Here is a 14,810-nt window from a genome sequence, read left to right as displayed (position 1 = left end):
GGGACACCGTGGGGGAGGAGCCGGGGCCGTTGCTAGGGAGACCGCGGGGAGGAGCCGGGCCGTTGCTAGGGACACCGCGGGGAGGAGCCGGGCCGTTGCTAGGGCCAAGCGCGCCGCGGGCCGCGAGGCGAAGGTAACCGCTGGGGCGGAGCGAGGGGCGGGGTTAGCCGCGGGAAGTCCCGCCTCCTCCTTGCAAGCGGCAACCTATAGCCGGGCTGCTTTCGCGAAGCCCTACCTCCCACCCTGCCCGCCCTGGGAGCGGTTGGAGCTGATGGCTAGTGGCCAGGACCCTGTAGGATGAGGTTTCTGGGTCGTTCCGCAAAGCATCGTTGCCAGTGAGTTGTGAAAATTAGCTTCCCATAGCAGTCCCAAAATATTTGAGATGTCACAGTTTGGTCCTGTGTCCTTTTTAACAGCTGTATCAAGAGAAGTACTTAAGGGGAGGCTTGATTGGCTTTGCTTAAACACCTCACAAGCTTGGGACCAACTCTGACCTTTTTCAGCTAATTGGAAAGGTTATTAAGCTATTTTTCTTGACCTAACCCCGAAAATTTTTTTTAAAATATCCAAAACTCTTAGCATCTTAATAGTGCTAAGAAATACAATAGTCAGATAGAAAATAAGGTGTTTTCGTTTGTTCATGGTAGCATAGGCAGAATCTGGAAACAACCAGAGTGCCCAAGAATAGATAACTGGTTAAAGAAACTTTGGTACATCTATACAGTGGAATACTATGCAGCTGTTAGGAAAGATGAAGTCATGAAATTTGTTTATAAGTGGATGGCCATGGAGAGTATCATGCTAAGTGAAATGGTTCAGAAAGAGAGGGACAGACATAGAATGACTTCACTCGTTTGTGGAATATAAAATAACAATATGAGACTAACACCCAACGACGTAGAGATAAGGCTTAGGAAGATTGTTCCACGGTTGGAATCCTGTCGCATGAGCTGGGGGAAAAGGCAGCTGGGACAGAGAGGGATCACTTAGTCAATGATGGTTGGATTGCTTGGGATGGGAGATGTGTGCTGAAAGTAGATAAAGGACCAAACATGATGGCCTCTCAGTATCTTTATTGCAAACCATAATGCCCAAAAGTAGAGAGAGAATAAGAGGGAAATTGTCTGCCATAGAGTCAGGGGGAGGGGTGGGATGGAGGGGGACACTGGGGTTAATGGTGGTAGAAAACGTATACTGGTGGAGGAATGGGTGTTTGATCATTGTATGACTAAAACTCAAACATGAAAGCTTTATAACTGTACTTCATGGTGATTCAATAAAAAAAAAAGGAAAGAAAGAAAGAATGAAAATAAGATGTTTTTCTGAGTGCTGTGGAATTAGCAAGCAGGAGATAAAAGATGAAATCTTGTCCTGGGAGAGTTCACTGTGTCAATGCAGCCTGGGTTGTTTAAGAAATGGCACATAACAAGTAAATCATACAAAATTCAAGAGAACTCAGAGTAGATTATTAAGTGAAAGCCTGAAAGGTGGCACTGGAGTTAAGCCTCGGAAAATGATTATGACTTAGAGCAGTGTTTTCCAAAGGAATGGTGTGTAACTCATTGGTATCAGTTCCGTTTGTAAACAGGGAGGTCTATTGAATTAGAACTACAACTTTTTCAATCATTTTTTTAAGAGAAGTAGATTGGTGGAGGGATGGGTATTGTAACATTGTATTACTGAAACCCAATCATGAAAGCTTTATAACTGTGTGTCTCAAGGTGATTTATTTTTTTTAAAAAGCTACAAATTTTAGAAAATGAAATAATATGGTGTGAAATATCAATGCATGTTCTTGTTAAAGTATTAAACTTAACAGGGTTTGGTTGTTGTTGGTGGTGTTTTGTTTTGCTTTGTTTTTAGGGAAGGGAGTGTTATATATGGTTTGGAGACCCAACAGAGAAGTTGCTCATCTAAATGTGGATGTGCCTGGCATCCAACCAAGGTTGCTGTTTTCAAAGTGTTCACTCAATCCTACGGTGCTGTCTCCTCTGCCCTGATAGACTTAAATGTGTGCAGTTGGTCATACTTATATAGTTCATAGTAGTGTTGCATTTTATAAGAAAGTTTGAGAGCCACTATTAGTGTGGAAGATGAGCTTTCTAGTTAGAAGTGGGAAATACCAAGTATCCAAGCCAAGACTCTACAATTCACAATCTTTTAGATGATTTTAGTTGAAGTGAGGTTAGAAAGTAAATGATACTGTTTATTTCTTAGATTAAGCATTGAGGTGCCTTTGTTCTGTAATACATTATTCTAAAATGTAGTGGCTTAAAATAGCCATTTTTATTATACTCCTTTATTGTGGGATCTCTGGGGCACAGAGTGAAAAAGTTTTCTGGTAACTCAGAAGGGAAAACTATGAAGACTAGCAGAGCACCTGTGTTTAGCCACAAAATCTTTATCATATATGGCAAAAGGAACTGTGTATATGAGTCTATGTGATTAAATTCAGGACGTTAATTTATGTGGTTGTCTGTGTATATGTGCATGTGTGCGTGCGTGTGTGTGTGTGTGTGTGTGTTTGTGTGTGGCAATACATAGCAATGCTTGGGCCTACTCCTGGCTCAGAACTTGGGGATGCTCCATAGATTACTTGGCAGTGCTCAGAGGAAAATAAACCCAGACCACTGCATGTAAAGAATGTACTGCAATTCCTGAGCTGCCTCTCAACAATACTTTGTGAACCCAAGTTCTTGATCTCAAATTGGGTAAATTACCTGGTTTACCTGGTTTCACTAGTTTGAATTTCTTTTTTTTTTTTTGTCTTTTTCCTTGCCAAGTTTTTTTCCTTAAAGAATAAAGATGAAAATAGAGGATCTGGAGAGATGATAGAAGGGTTAAAGCAGTTCCCTTGCATACCCAGGTTGAACCCCAGTTTGATCCCTGGCATCACATATGGTCTCCTATTGGATAGTAACACAAAGTGTTTTAGGCTTCACCTGTGAATTGATCCTTTTCCTCCTCCCAGAGAAGCTTTTTTTGTCCTTAATAGCATCCCTAATTTCACTGTCACTGTATCACTCTCATCCTGTTGTTCATCGATTTCCTCGAGCAGGCACCAGTAATGTCTCCATTCATCCTGGCCCTGAGATTTTAGCAAGTGCCACATTGTAGGCTCCTTCAGGGTCAGGAGAATGAGACCCATCATAGTTACTGGATTTTGGCATATTGAATACACCACGGGGGGTTAAAGTTTATCTTTAACCTTTAACCTTTCCTTTGTATTTTACCTCTCATTGTCACAGTTCCCCAAGTCAGTCTTGATTACTTATAAATCAAAACTTTCTGGTAATTCTGAACTTTGTATGTGAAGTGCTGTGTATTTGTACCTGTTTTCTATTTCTATTTCCCCTGTAACCTTTTTATATTTTATTATAGAACAGTGTTCTTTGGTTAAACACAGAAAAACCATCAATGCTATGCTCCTAATATCTGGGAGTTAATTGACTCTGAAATATATCTACCCTTGCACATAATTACTTGGTCATTATTACTTGTCTCAGGCTTCAGTTTCTATTGTTCCTAACATCCCAAAAGGGAAGTCCCACTTTGGGACTGGGATTGACCCGGGGTGAGTGGCAAAGCTATCCCTGTATTGAAATGGGACATTCCGGAAAGCATAAATGCATGGTCTTGATGCAAGTTGTTACAACTTAAGAGATAGGACTCCCAATGGGAAGGACAAGCTGAACTGGCCTCAGGACTTAGTCTGGGATTTATGAAAAAAGCCTTGCTTGCTCTCAAGAGTCCAGAGATCTAAGAGTTAAAAGCCTTGTTTATTCTCAGAGCCTGGAGAACTGAGTGTTGGGATCTTTGTCTCTTACTGTGTTTACCCAAACAACTACAAATGTTGATAACTTATACAACTAAAGGAAAAGATAAAAAAGCAAGATGTCCCTGAAAGACAGAGTGTCTCCTTGAGTTAATCTCTCCAAGGGAATTTCCTCCAACAAATGTTTATCTATGTAAATGACCAATTACCTAGGTCCTTACCTCAACCCCACCCCCCATAGATGTTCTAAAAGTATGCTAGCAGCTCTGCATTAAACAGGCCATTTTCACCCTCAGACTGTGGTCCCTTGTCTCCCTGTCTCTCTGTCTCTGTTGGGGAGGTCTGGGGTGGTGGGGAGGTGGTTCTGGGCCACTGAATACACACATTGGCACACATAGAATGCACACATCACAGCAGCCCCCGCATTTTACTTTGTGAACTCACAGTCTTCTAAGCATCCCCAGGAGTACAGTGAAAAGTATATCCTCAGCACCAATAAACATGACCCAAACCCCTTATCCCCATAAAAATTTAAATACAATGTCCGCAAAAGAATAGTCGAGTGATAAGCTTTGTTGTAGGTCAGTTTTGTCCTTGGAAGTCCTCAAGCATCTTTGAAGAAGAAGCACTAATGAAGAGAAAAATGTAAGCCAATGAAATTGAAAATATTAGCACTGTTAGAAAAAGCAATGACAAAGATTGGTTATTCAAAAGTATCAGTGAAACTTGTCAGTCCTTGGATGAATCAGTCAAGAAAAAGTATATATACAATACAAATATCAGGAATGGAAAAAGAAAACATCCTAGGGATAAGATGAAGATAAGATGATTTTAAGAAAAACATCTATCAAAGTGTTTAACATTGTTTACCAAAACCAATGTTAAGAGGTGATAGATTAAATGATACAAAATCAGTTTTAAAAAAATTGTATCTGGAGGCTGGAGTGATAGCACAGCAGGTAGGGTATTTGCCTTGCATGCGGCCCAACCCAGGTTCAATTCCCAGCATCCCATATGGTCCCCCAAGCATGGCCAGGAGTAATTCCTGAGTGCATGAACCAGGAAATGTTGGGATCGGGAGTTCCCTGGCCCTGGGAGGCGCGGAGAGACCAGATAGACACAATTCCTGCAGGAGTAAAAACGGGGTTTATTTAGACCAGCATGCTGGGGCTCCGCAGCATACCCCAAAAATGGGCAGTGGCTGAGAGCCCCGAACTTCTTCAAAGGGGATCTTATATAGGCCTTCACTGGCCGTTACAGCAAAGCCCGCGCATTTCATAGCCAATAGATTTGTAACAACATATACTTTCTTAACCAATCCATTTAAAAGTACCTCACTCCTTAGCCTATAGATTCAAAGATCAGCATTTACGTACATCGATTGTCAGCACAAGCAAGGTTATAGCTGGAATCATTAAGCCTTAGGTAATCTCCCTTGACCATCCTCGTTTTGTGTTACCCAAGTCTGCAGGGTGCTTTAGTGAGACAATACATTCCAGGAAAGGGCAATTTCCCCCAACCACCAGCATCCTGAGTTAGCCTTTACCCAAATCTGCAGGGTGCTTTACTGAGACAATACATTTCAGGGACAGTAAATACACCTGAATCTTGTAGAAAGAAGTTATGCCCTGTTCACTTTGCAAGTCCCCTCTCCCCCAGGTGCAAAGCAGCCAAGCAGTTTTACAGAAAGCAATGTTGCAAGTTAGCTAAAGTACACAAAAATTTGATGCCCTAATATGGATTCTTTCATTCCCCACTTCTTTTCATGAGCATCTCTAATCCTAGAGATCGTGGGGGGGTCGGGGCCTAATTCAAGGACCCGTGGTTAAGAGTAGCTTCCCTCAGTGGGTAGAGTCCGGTATTGTTGCCCCGAATTAGGAGGATCTTCAAGACTCAAACCAATTCTCCCAGGCTTCTCCGACGTCGTTCAAGGCCTTCCCGTAGCTTGGCTATAGAGTCTCTGACAACCTCAGTGTGGTCTGCGTAGAAACAGCATCCCTCCACCAGATCAGAGCAAAGCCCTCTGTTCTTGAGGAACAACAGGTCGAAGGTCGAGTCCTCTCAGGTTTTGGGAGACTATCTCGAACAGGGATGTGAGAGATTTCTCGATGAGGTCTTAAAAAGAGTTAAAGCAACAGAAACCAAAGCAACATAATGCCATACCCATCTCTATCATTAAAACAATGAAAAGGATTAACTCTACAAACAGGTTTGGTTGATAATATAACTTCCTGTGTTCAGATTTTTCTAATGGTCACAGAAACACCAAGCCATTCTCTGGCTTTCTCAGTACAGACTGGAAAAGCTTCTGCCCATATACTGAAGCTATCAATGAGAACCAACATATATTTATACCTTGAACATATGAACATTTGATCATTTGTATAAGGTCAAGCTGCCGATTCACCTCTAAGTTCCTTGATGCTGAACAGGTGTTAGGAGAGGAGGCTCAGGATTTCCACTAGGTTCATTAATGGCACAGAAAGCACAGTTCTGAATTACTTCTATCTTACTTGCTGTTCAGTTCCTCCCCATGGAAGATGGTTCTCACTAGTGTTAAAACATAACCCTTTAATAATATTCCATTGCATTGGTTCAGGAGTTGTTAATCCCATGATGCAACAGAAATTAAGAACTGATAATATTCTTGTTCTCTCCAAATGACTGTTCACAGAAAATGAGATGCAATAAAGTATAGAAAGAAAATTCACAGTATTTTAGAACTAGATATTAATCTACTCTAATTTGACCAGTTTAGATGCCTTTCTCGACACTTTGGCCAATTCAGACCAGGGGAAAGCAATTCTGCACTTTGAGATGAGCTTCACCCTAGTAAAGCTCTGGCTTTCAATGCTCGTATCAGACTAGTGACAGCATGTATAATATTGAGTTCCCTTTACAGATTAGGCTGTTTTACCTACAGACAGTAAACTAAGTTTTATCTAAATTTCCCCAAAGGGGGTACCTTTTAGATCAAGATTAGAATACATTTATTCAATCACCTCTGTAGAATTAGAATCTGATTCTTACAAAAAGCAAGTTACAGAAACATGGTTTTCTCTCCACCTTCATTTTAAAACGTTGCAAGATAGTTTAACAAACCTGGCTTGTTCTTTTGCATAAACACAGTAAGATTAGAGAACTCTCCATTTGGGATACCCAATTATTTACTGAGAAGTCCTGGGGATCAGCTAAAGACAGGAGACACAACAATAGTGGCATTAATCTTCATTAATCTTATCTGGCACGTCAGAGCTACCCAGGCCTGGCCAGAAGATGTCCCGCGATGTCTCGAGCCCTTGGGTTGTGGCTTTGGTCCTCGTTTTCCACAGAGATGTCCTGGCAGAAAGGAATCCATCCCATCCCTTCTTCAGGGCTGGGAGAAATCCTGGTTTCCAGGTTTTTCCTTGACGCTGAGAGTAGGCCCAGACTGAGTTAGTCATTGCAGAGTCCTAGATTCCTCATTCTCCATAGCAGTGATGGTTTCCAGTCTTTTCTCGAGCCAGCCTGCCTCTAGGGTCGCTCTGAGGTTTGTAGGGTTCTTGAAACAGTACCTGTTAAATCCCTGCTCCTGTCATTTAGACAGATCCCCTGACTGTTTCCCTGGAAGAGGGCTTTGGGGTCCCATGGCTGGTTTTTCCTGTCTGCATGAGGGGTAGACCCTATTACAGAGAGGAAAGACTTATCTGGATTTATGCAAACCAACATAGTGCCATGAAACATCAAAAAACATACTGAAGGTACAAAAGAAGAGAAAAGCAAGCATTTCACTTTACTCACAGAGATGTAATACACCTGTTTGCTGTGGGTCCTAGTCAGAGAAGCTAAAATCTGTAGAGATAAAGCATACCGTTTAACATGTTTTTAATCCCATGTCAAAACCCTTGATTTCTGCAACTTTTGAAAAATTCAATGATCTTAAGAGCACTGTAACAGGAGTCCAGATAATCCATCAATCATCTTTACCATAGATCTTACCACAAAGGTGCTAGAAGAATTCTGCATGTGATTTAAAGCGTTTCTTATAACAGTTTGACCAGTTCCTTTTCTTTAGAACAACCTCAAACCTTCTACACATTCCTTTACATACATTCTGTAACTTTCATTCATTTAAAAATCAATTTCACTTTAACAGAATTCCTTTCCTTTCTTCCCACTGACGATATCTCCATCCATTATCTTTCTGACTTATGGCATACATCTATAGTAGTACAATGTACAATGTGATCTCCCAAATTTAGACACAAGTTACCAACCATCTCACTTAACATGACAAAACTGTACTCTGCAGTACTATTTCAAAAGCATTAGATCAGTTCCATAGATATTCAAAATGCTTAAAAATGCTCACAATTAAAGCTTTTACAAGGTATATCCACTGGGCAAAAGATCACTTTACATTAGAAACTAACCAGGAGACATCTTAAAATTCTGATTTAGAGGAAAACACAAATACAAAAAGATCAAAACACTCATATATTACCATGAAACAGAAAGCATCTCAGGTCAGGGCTAGGTTGATACCTGGAGACAAACCTTGGCATAAAATAAAATTATCAAAATAATAGCATGCACTTTCAAGCACTAGACAAGCAATGCTATGGCTTCAAATTGTCAGGCTGACATCTGAGACTAATTCAATACAACTTATTACTAAGTAGCCCTAGAAATTTTAGTTACCAAGAGTCTCAGAGATCAGATAGAGCACTGGTAGGACAAACTTTGTAACCAATTTTATAACTCTAGAAACTCATGATTAAACTAAACCATTACTTTTAAACCAGTTTTAATGTGTCATAGTTATTTTAACTCTTTCTAGGTCAAATATTCTAATCCAATGCAGATACAAATATGTACATTAACATAACAGCATAAGACCTATAAACAATCAATTTTTATAAAACATGATAAAACCTTCTTTGGCTTAATTTCAATAGTTCTTGTACCTTAATTATTTAAAATCATGAGCTTTCTACACCAGATACTTTTTAACAATTCCACAGAAATACAAACATGCTTTCAGACACAGAAAAAGCCCTTTGGATTTTTTTTTAACCAAACTTTGATATCAGCATAAGAAAATATTTGAATTGTTGTGTGAGCACAAAAAGGATGGCAACAATCTATCTTTCCCACCGCCAGCGTTCTGTAGTTTCCCCCACTCCAGGGAGGTAGATGGAGATGGGCAGGAAAAGGAAGGAAACCTTATGGCCAGGCTGCTTGATCTTAGTTGCAGTTTATTCCAATCCTCTCTCCACTCTCGTACCAAAGACTAGCCTGCCTAGAGCTGGGAATCTGCAACCCAAAGATCAGGCCTGGCTAGCACCTGAGATCTCCGTATCTAAGACCTGCTAGGTTCTGTGAGAAAAAGGGAAACTGCCTCTTACAGATTTTTCATAAAAGTTAGCTGAGGCTTGTAAGACAAGTTCTTGCTTTCTCTGAACTCTTATTTCACTTTAGTTTCAGGCTCTAGTTCCATAGCTCTTCTAGACAGTACAAGATTCTTAAGTTCAAAAAGGATTTCAACTGTTAATAATATAATCAATGTTCTTCTAACAAGAAATTTAGATTGAGAATTCTGCTTTCTCTGTAGGCTCAACCTTCTGATAAGGATTAACCCTTGTCTAACAGGTTCCTAAAACAACTGCATTTCTTAAATCACTGGGTTGCATGTCACTAACTTCTCTAAAATTTCTACTTCTGATTTCAGCCTGGTTCCAACACTCAAGTGTTCCACACAGACACACAGACAGACAGACAGTCAGACACAGACAGACGGACACAGACAGACAGACAGTGAACTGACGAAAACACCACACGTACATGTGCACATATCTGTAGTTGATCGATCAATCTGACCCTTCAAAAAAATGGCAGGGAGAAACTGATGGACTGAGAAAGGAAGGGACAGCTCCCAGGGCGGCTGATTGGGAACTCTGCTCCTCATTTCCCAGCCTAACTAGTCAGTCTCCCACTTGTTAAAAATGGGTCAAGAAAGCGCTTTTGTTGATATAAGCCGGCAAAATAAACTATGACAAAGATGTTACCATATTTTTGCCAAGGCTAATTCTGAGGCAGGGAACTAGTACCTTCCTATCAGACATGGGGATAGGCTTCTTTGTTTCTGATGTCAAACAGTTAATCATAAGATCTCGCATTTTCCTGCCTCCTCTGCTTTGATACTCTCCTATTTCTTTTGTTACCTGCAAAGATCTGACTGCAAAATGATCTGGTAATGCAAACTGCCATTCACTGGCTATCTTTCCCCAATATACTCAGGCCACATGGTGTTACAGAGGTCAATAAGATCTCCTTATCTAAAACTACCTAGTTAGAAGCTCCTCAGATGATTTCCTAATTGCAAGCAAGAATCTATGAAAAGGGATGGTTCCTTGGCAAAACTTTTCTCCAGGTCTATCACTTTTGCCTCTCCTAAGGGGACTCTAACCTCCCTTAAATTGGCCTTTATTCAGAGGCTCATCTCCACCTGGGTGGGCCTGGCTTTGGGCAGACCCACAGCTGTGTGCCTGAGCCAAACTTAGTGCTGTGGTCTTAAAAACTCTGCTCCTTAAAAAAAAAAAAAACAGTTCTGCCTTCTCTCAGCTTGCTACATCTTCCCTGCTTTTGCTGGCTTGCTGCTTTTCTTAGGCTTCTTACCTGCCTTTTACCCCTTTTTTTTTCTTTCTGCCTTACATCTGGACTGCCTTCATTAGCATTTGAATTGACCTCTAGCTGAGACTGGGTGGGGAAAAGGATTTTCTGCCTGTAAATTGATCTGCCTTAGTTTCCCAGAATCTTCTCACTAGTGGGCTTTCCTCCCATCCCCCCAATAGTGGATGGTGACACAAGACAGACAAAGGAGGGGTGCCTCTTTGCAGAGACTATTCAGATGCTTGCCTGGAGGAGAACTTCACAGCAGATCTTCCACAGATTACCTCCTTTATCTGAGCCACAAGGTTTGGAGAGAAGGAACCTCGTGGGGGCCAATCCACACCGAAGGAAGGTCATTCCGATGAACAATAAGTGTCAAATTTACCTTTCTTGATCATCAAGCCCAGATCCTGAGCTTTCCTGTGGATCTCAGAGAAGTGATCAATTCTGACCCGTATTAAACAATCTTAATAAACAGAATTAGGAGAAAGATAATAAATACACACACTATGGATACACGCACAGATCACACTTAGGCACTCGCTCGGACCGGTCCACTCTTTCACACGGGTGTGCACCACACTCACCAGTCACCCTGGGACTCCCAAATATGCCCAAAGGGCATGCACATGATTTTTCACCTCCAGAGGGTTTAGTTCTTCCAAGTGAAGAGATCGGAAGTAGGGAAAGGCCAGTGCTGGCCCGGGAGTGGCAATAGAGAGTTCGGGGTTCAGGGGCAGAGGAGGAGCAGAGTAAGTGGGGGCCCCTTCTCCCCCCGGCCTGGCACTCCTGCCTAAGGCTCCTGGTCCGGGTACCCCCGGGGAGCAGGCTGGTAGATGACTCCCTTGACCTGGAAGATGAGCGGCGAGTGGAACGATCCCTCGGGGGGCCAACCAATCTGGAACGTCGGCCATCCTGCAGAGCAAAAGGTCTGCCATTTAGGCTTTTTAACAATCAGAAAAGGATTCTGAGCACGAGAGCAGACCTCTGACCAGTGGGAGAGAGTGAGTGAGAGGAGTGGACGGAGATTGTCCCATGGTTCCAAAGACGGTGTCTTGGTAGAGAAAAAGGACGAGCGTGATCCAACCTACAAAAAAGAATGACGCAAGCGCAAGGCCTTTTGGAGAGGAAAGAAGAATAGAGAAGTAATAGAGCGGCCGATGATTCCTGACACACCAGATGTAGCCTCTCCGAGGCTACCACAAAAGAGGCCTCCAGGCGTCCCTGGCCCTCATCCACCTCCGGGGCGTCCCCCAGGGCTGCGGCCCGCGTCTATTCCCGACACGTCTGTCAGACACAAGGCTCGCACACACAACAGTGTGCTGCACACCACTGTCACTGTGCTTGCACACCACTGTGCTTGTGTCACCGATCGGTAACTACAGTAAAACGGTACCGGAGAAACAAAGAGAGAGAAAGAGGCGCCTTAACTTACCCCGCGGCTCAATCCTGCGTCCCTGGGGCAGGGTCCTCGGTGATCTCGGTGGGACCTCCAAATGTTGGGATCGGGAGTTCCCTGGCCCTGGGAGGCGCGGAGAGACCAGATAGACACAATTCCTGCAGGAGTAAAAACGGGGTTTATTTAGACCAGCATGCTGGGGCTCCGCAGCATACCCCAAAAATGGGCAGTGGCTGAGAGCCCCGAACTTCTTCAAAGGGGATCTTATATAGGCCTTCACTGGCCGTTACAGCAAAGCCCGCGCATTTCATAGCCAATAGATTTGTAACAACATATACTTTCTTAACCAATCCATTTAAAAGTACCTCACTCCTTAGCCTATAGATTCAAAGATCAGCATTTACGTACATCGATTGTCAGCACAAGCAAGGTTATAGCTGGAATCATTAAGCCTTAGGTAATCTCCCTTGACCATCCTCGTTTTGTGTTACCCAAGTCTGCAGGGTGCTTTAGTGAGACAATACATTCCAGGAAAGGGCAATTTCCCCCAACCACCAGCATCCTGAGTTAGCCTTTACCCAAATCTGCAGGGTGCTTTACTGAGACAATACATTTCAGGGACAGTAAATACACCTGAATCTTGTAGAAAGAAGTTATGCCCTGTTCACTTTGCAAGTCCCCTCTCCCCCAGGTGCAAAGCAGCCAAGCAGTTTTACAGAAAGCAATGTTGCAAGTTAGCTAAAGTACACAAAAATTTGATGCCCTAATATGGATTCTTTCAGAATAACCCCTGTGTATCGCTGGGTGTAACCCAAAAAGAAAAACAATAAATAAATAATTGTATCTATTTTAGTGTCTTTGGGTTACCAAAATTGAGTATTAGAGAAATTTAGTTTTGCAGGGTTTTGGAAGCTAAAAGTTCAAGATTAAGTTTTCATCACCTTTGGTTTTTAGAGGCATCGTTCTTTTTTTTTTTTTTTTTTTATTAGTGAAACACCATGAGGTACAGTTGTAGATTTACAAATTTTTGTGCTTGGATTTCAGTCATACCATGATCAAATACCCATCCCTCCACCAGTGCCCATTTTCCACCACCAGGATAATATCCCTCCCCCCCCATCCCCCCATCCCCCCATCCCCCCCTGCCACTGAGGCAGGGCATTCCCTTTTGTTCTCTCTCTCCTTTTGGGTGTTGTGATCAGCAAAAGAGGCATTGAGTGGCAAACATGTTCAGTCCAGTCTACTTTCAACCTGCATCTCCCCTCCTGGGAGGATCCTCCAAACACCCTCCATTTGGTGTTCCCTTCTCCATCTGAACTGTCCTTTCCCCTAGAATACCCGGCTGGAAGAGGCATCGTTCTTTCTGGGTTGCAGATGACTGCCTTCTCACCTGTCTTCCTGTGGTATTTGTATATGGATAAAGATGACGAGCTGGGGCTGGAGCAATAGCACAATGGGTAGGGTGTTTGCCTTGCACGCAGCCAACCCGGGTTCAATTCACAGCATATGGTCCCCCAAGTACCACCAGGAATAATTCATGAGTGAAGAGCCAGAAGTAACCCCTGAGCATCACTGGGTGTGACCCAAAAAGAAAAAAAAAAGACGAAAAGGTTTCCAGTATCTTTTCCTCTTCTTAGATATGACTTCTAGTTACAGAAGTTATTAGATTTTTGGAATTAGGTTAGTTGTTGGATGGAAAAATAAAAATTTTAATAAATTATGAAAAATTTGGTATTACTTAGTAATAGACAAATGGATGAATGAATTAGAATAGAGACCTAAATATAAGCCCGTGCAAACATAGTAAACTGATCTACATAAAGGAGCAAAGGCAAATAGATTAGAGAAAAGATAGTGCTTCTGCTAAAAGAGCTGATTTCTCTTGGAATCCCAATGAATCTTGGGTGATTTGTTCTGTATCAAAAGGCAATTTTATGCAAGTGTGGCAGATGGCAGAGAACATCTATAAAGATGAGGACTCTGGAGGAAGCGTATATCCAGAAGGACAAGGGTCCTAGTATGTCTACACTTTTGATTTTTGACTCCCCTTTTTCCCTCTCAACCCAAGATTAATTTAACACTGGTTTTGAGGCCCCCTCTCCCCCCCAAAAAAAAAAGAAAAGAAAGAAAATGTAGTGCTTTTAGTAAATGGGTTGAAACAATTGACTATCCAGCAAAATATTAATGCATTTATACAGTGACAACAGTTAGCTAAAATTTAATAAAATACCTAAATATAAAACACAGAATGATAAAATAATCCTATGATTCTTTAGGATATTATGTAATAAAGATTGTAATTATGCATACAAGTTACTTTTAGGTTATCATATATATAAAATTTTAAAATTCATACATCAAAGATTATCAGGAAAGAATATTAGATATCATTTGTTACTCTTTTCTTATTTTAGGTCTATTGTGGTCAGAGAATATACTTTGAAATTTCAATTGTTTGAAATTTTTGAGAATTGTCATGAAGTATATGTTCATTTTGGTGAATGGTACACGTTCTATTACTTTAAAGGTCCAGATATTCTACAGTTGTGTGATTTAGTCCTATAAATGTCCACTAGGTTAAAGTGTTTGGTAATCAATTTTTATATCATGCTGATTCATGTACATGTTTATGCAATAGTACATCATTTATTCAGAGAGATCATTCATATCTCCAACTGTAATTGTTTTTTGCCTATTTTCCTTTAATTTTAACAATTTTCACATTTGTTTTTGGAGCACTATTAGTCTATGCAAAGAGTTTTGCAGTGGTATATTAATGAATTAAACTGTTATCAGCATGAAATAGCCTATGATATTTGGTAATATTCCTTGACTAAAGATATCCTTTTGTGTTAACATACCAGCTTTCTTAGGATAATTGTATGTAAGGTTTTAGAATTCCATTTGTTTCTTTTTACAGAGTTGGGGGTGAGGGCTCACCTTATGGTGTTCAGGGCTTAATTACTCTCATTGCACAGGGGTCAT

The sequence above is a fragment of the Sorex fumeus genome, unplaced genomic scaffold, assembly GCF_029834395.1.
Source record: "Sorex fumeus unplaced genomic scaffold, SorFum_2.1 ptg000111l, whole genome shotgun sequence".
NCBI classification, from domain to species: domain Eukaryota; kingdom Metazoa; phylum Chordata; class Mammalia; order Eulipotyphla; family Soricidae; genus Sorex; species Sorex fumeus.
This window is presented reverse-complemented; position numbering follows the sequence as displayed.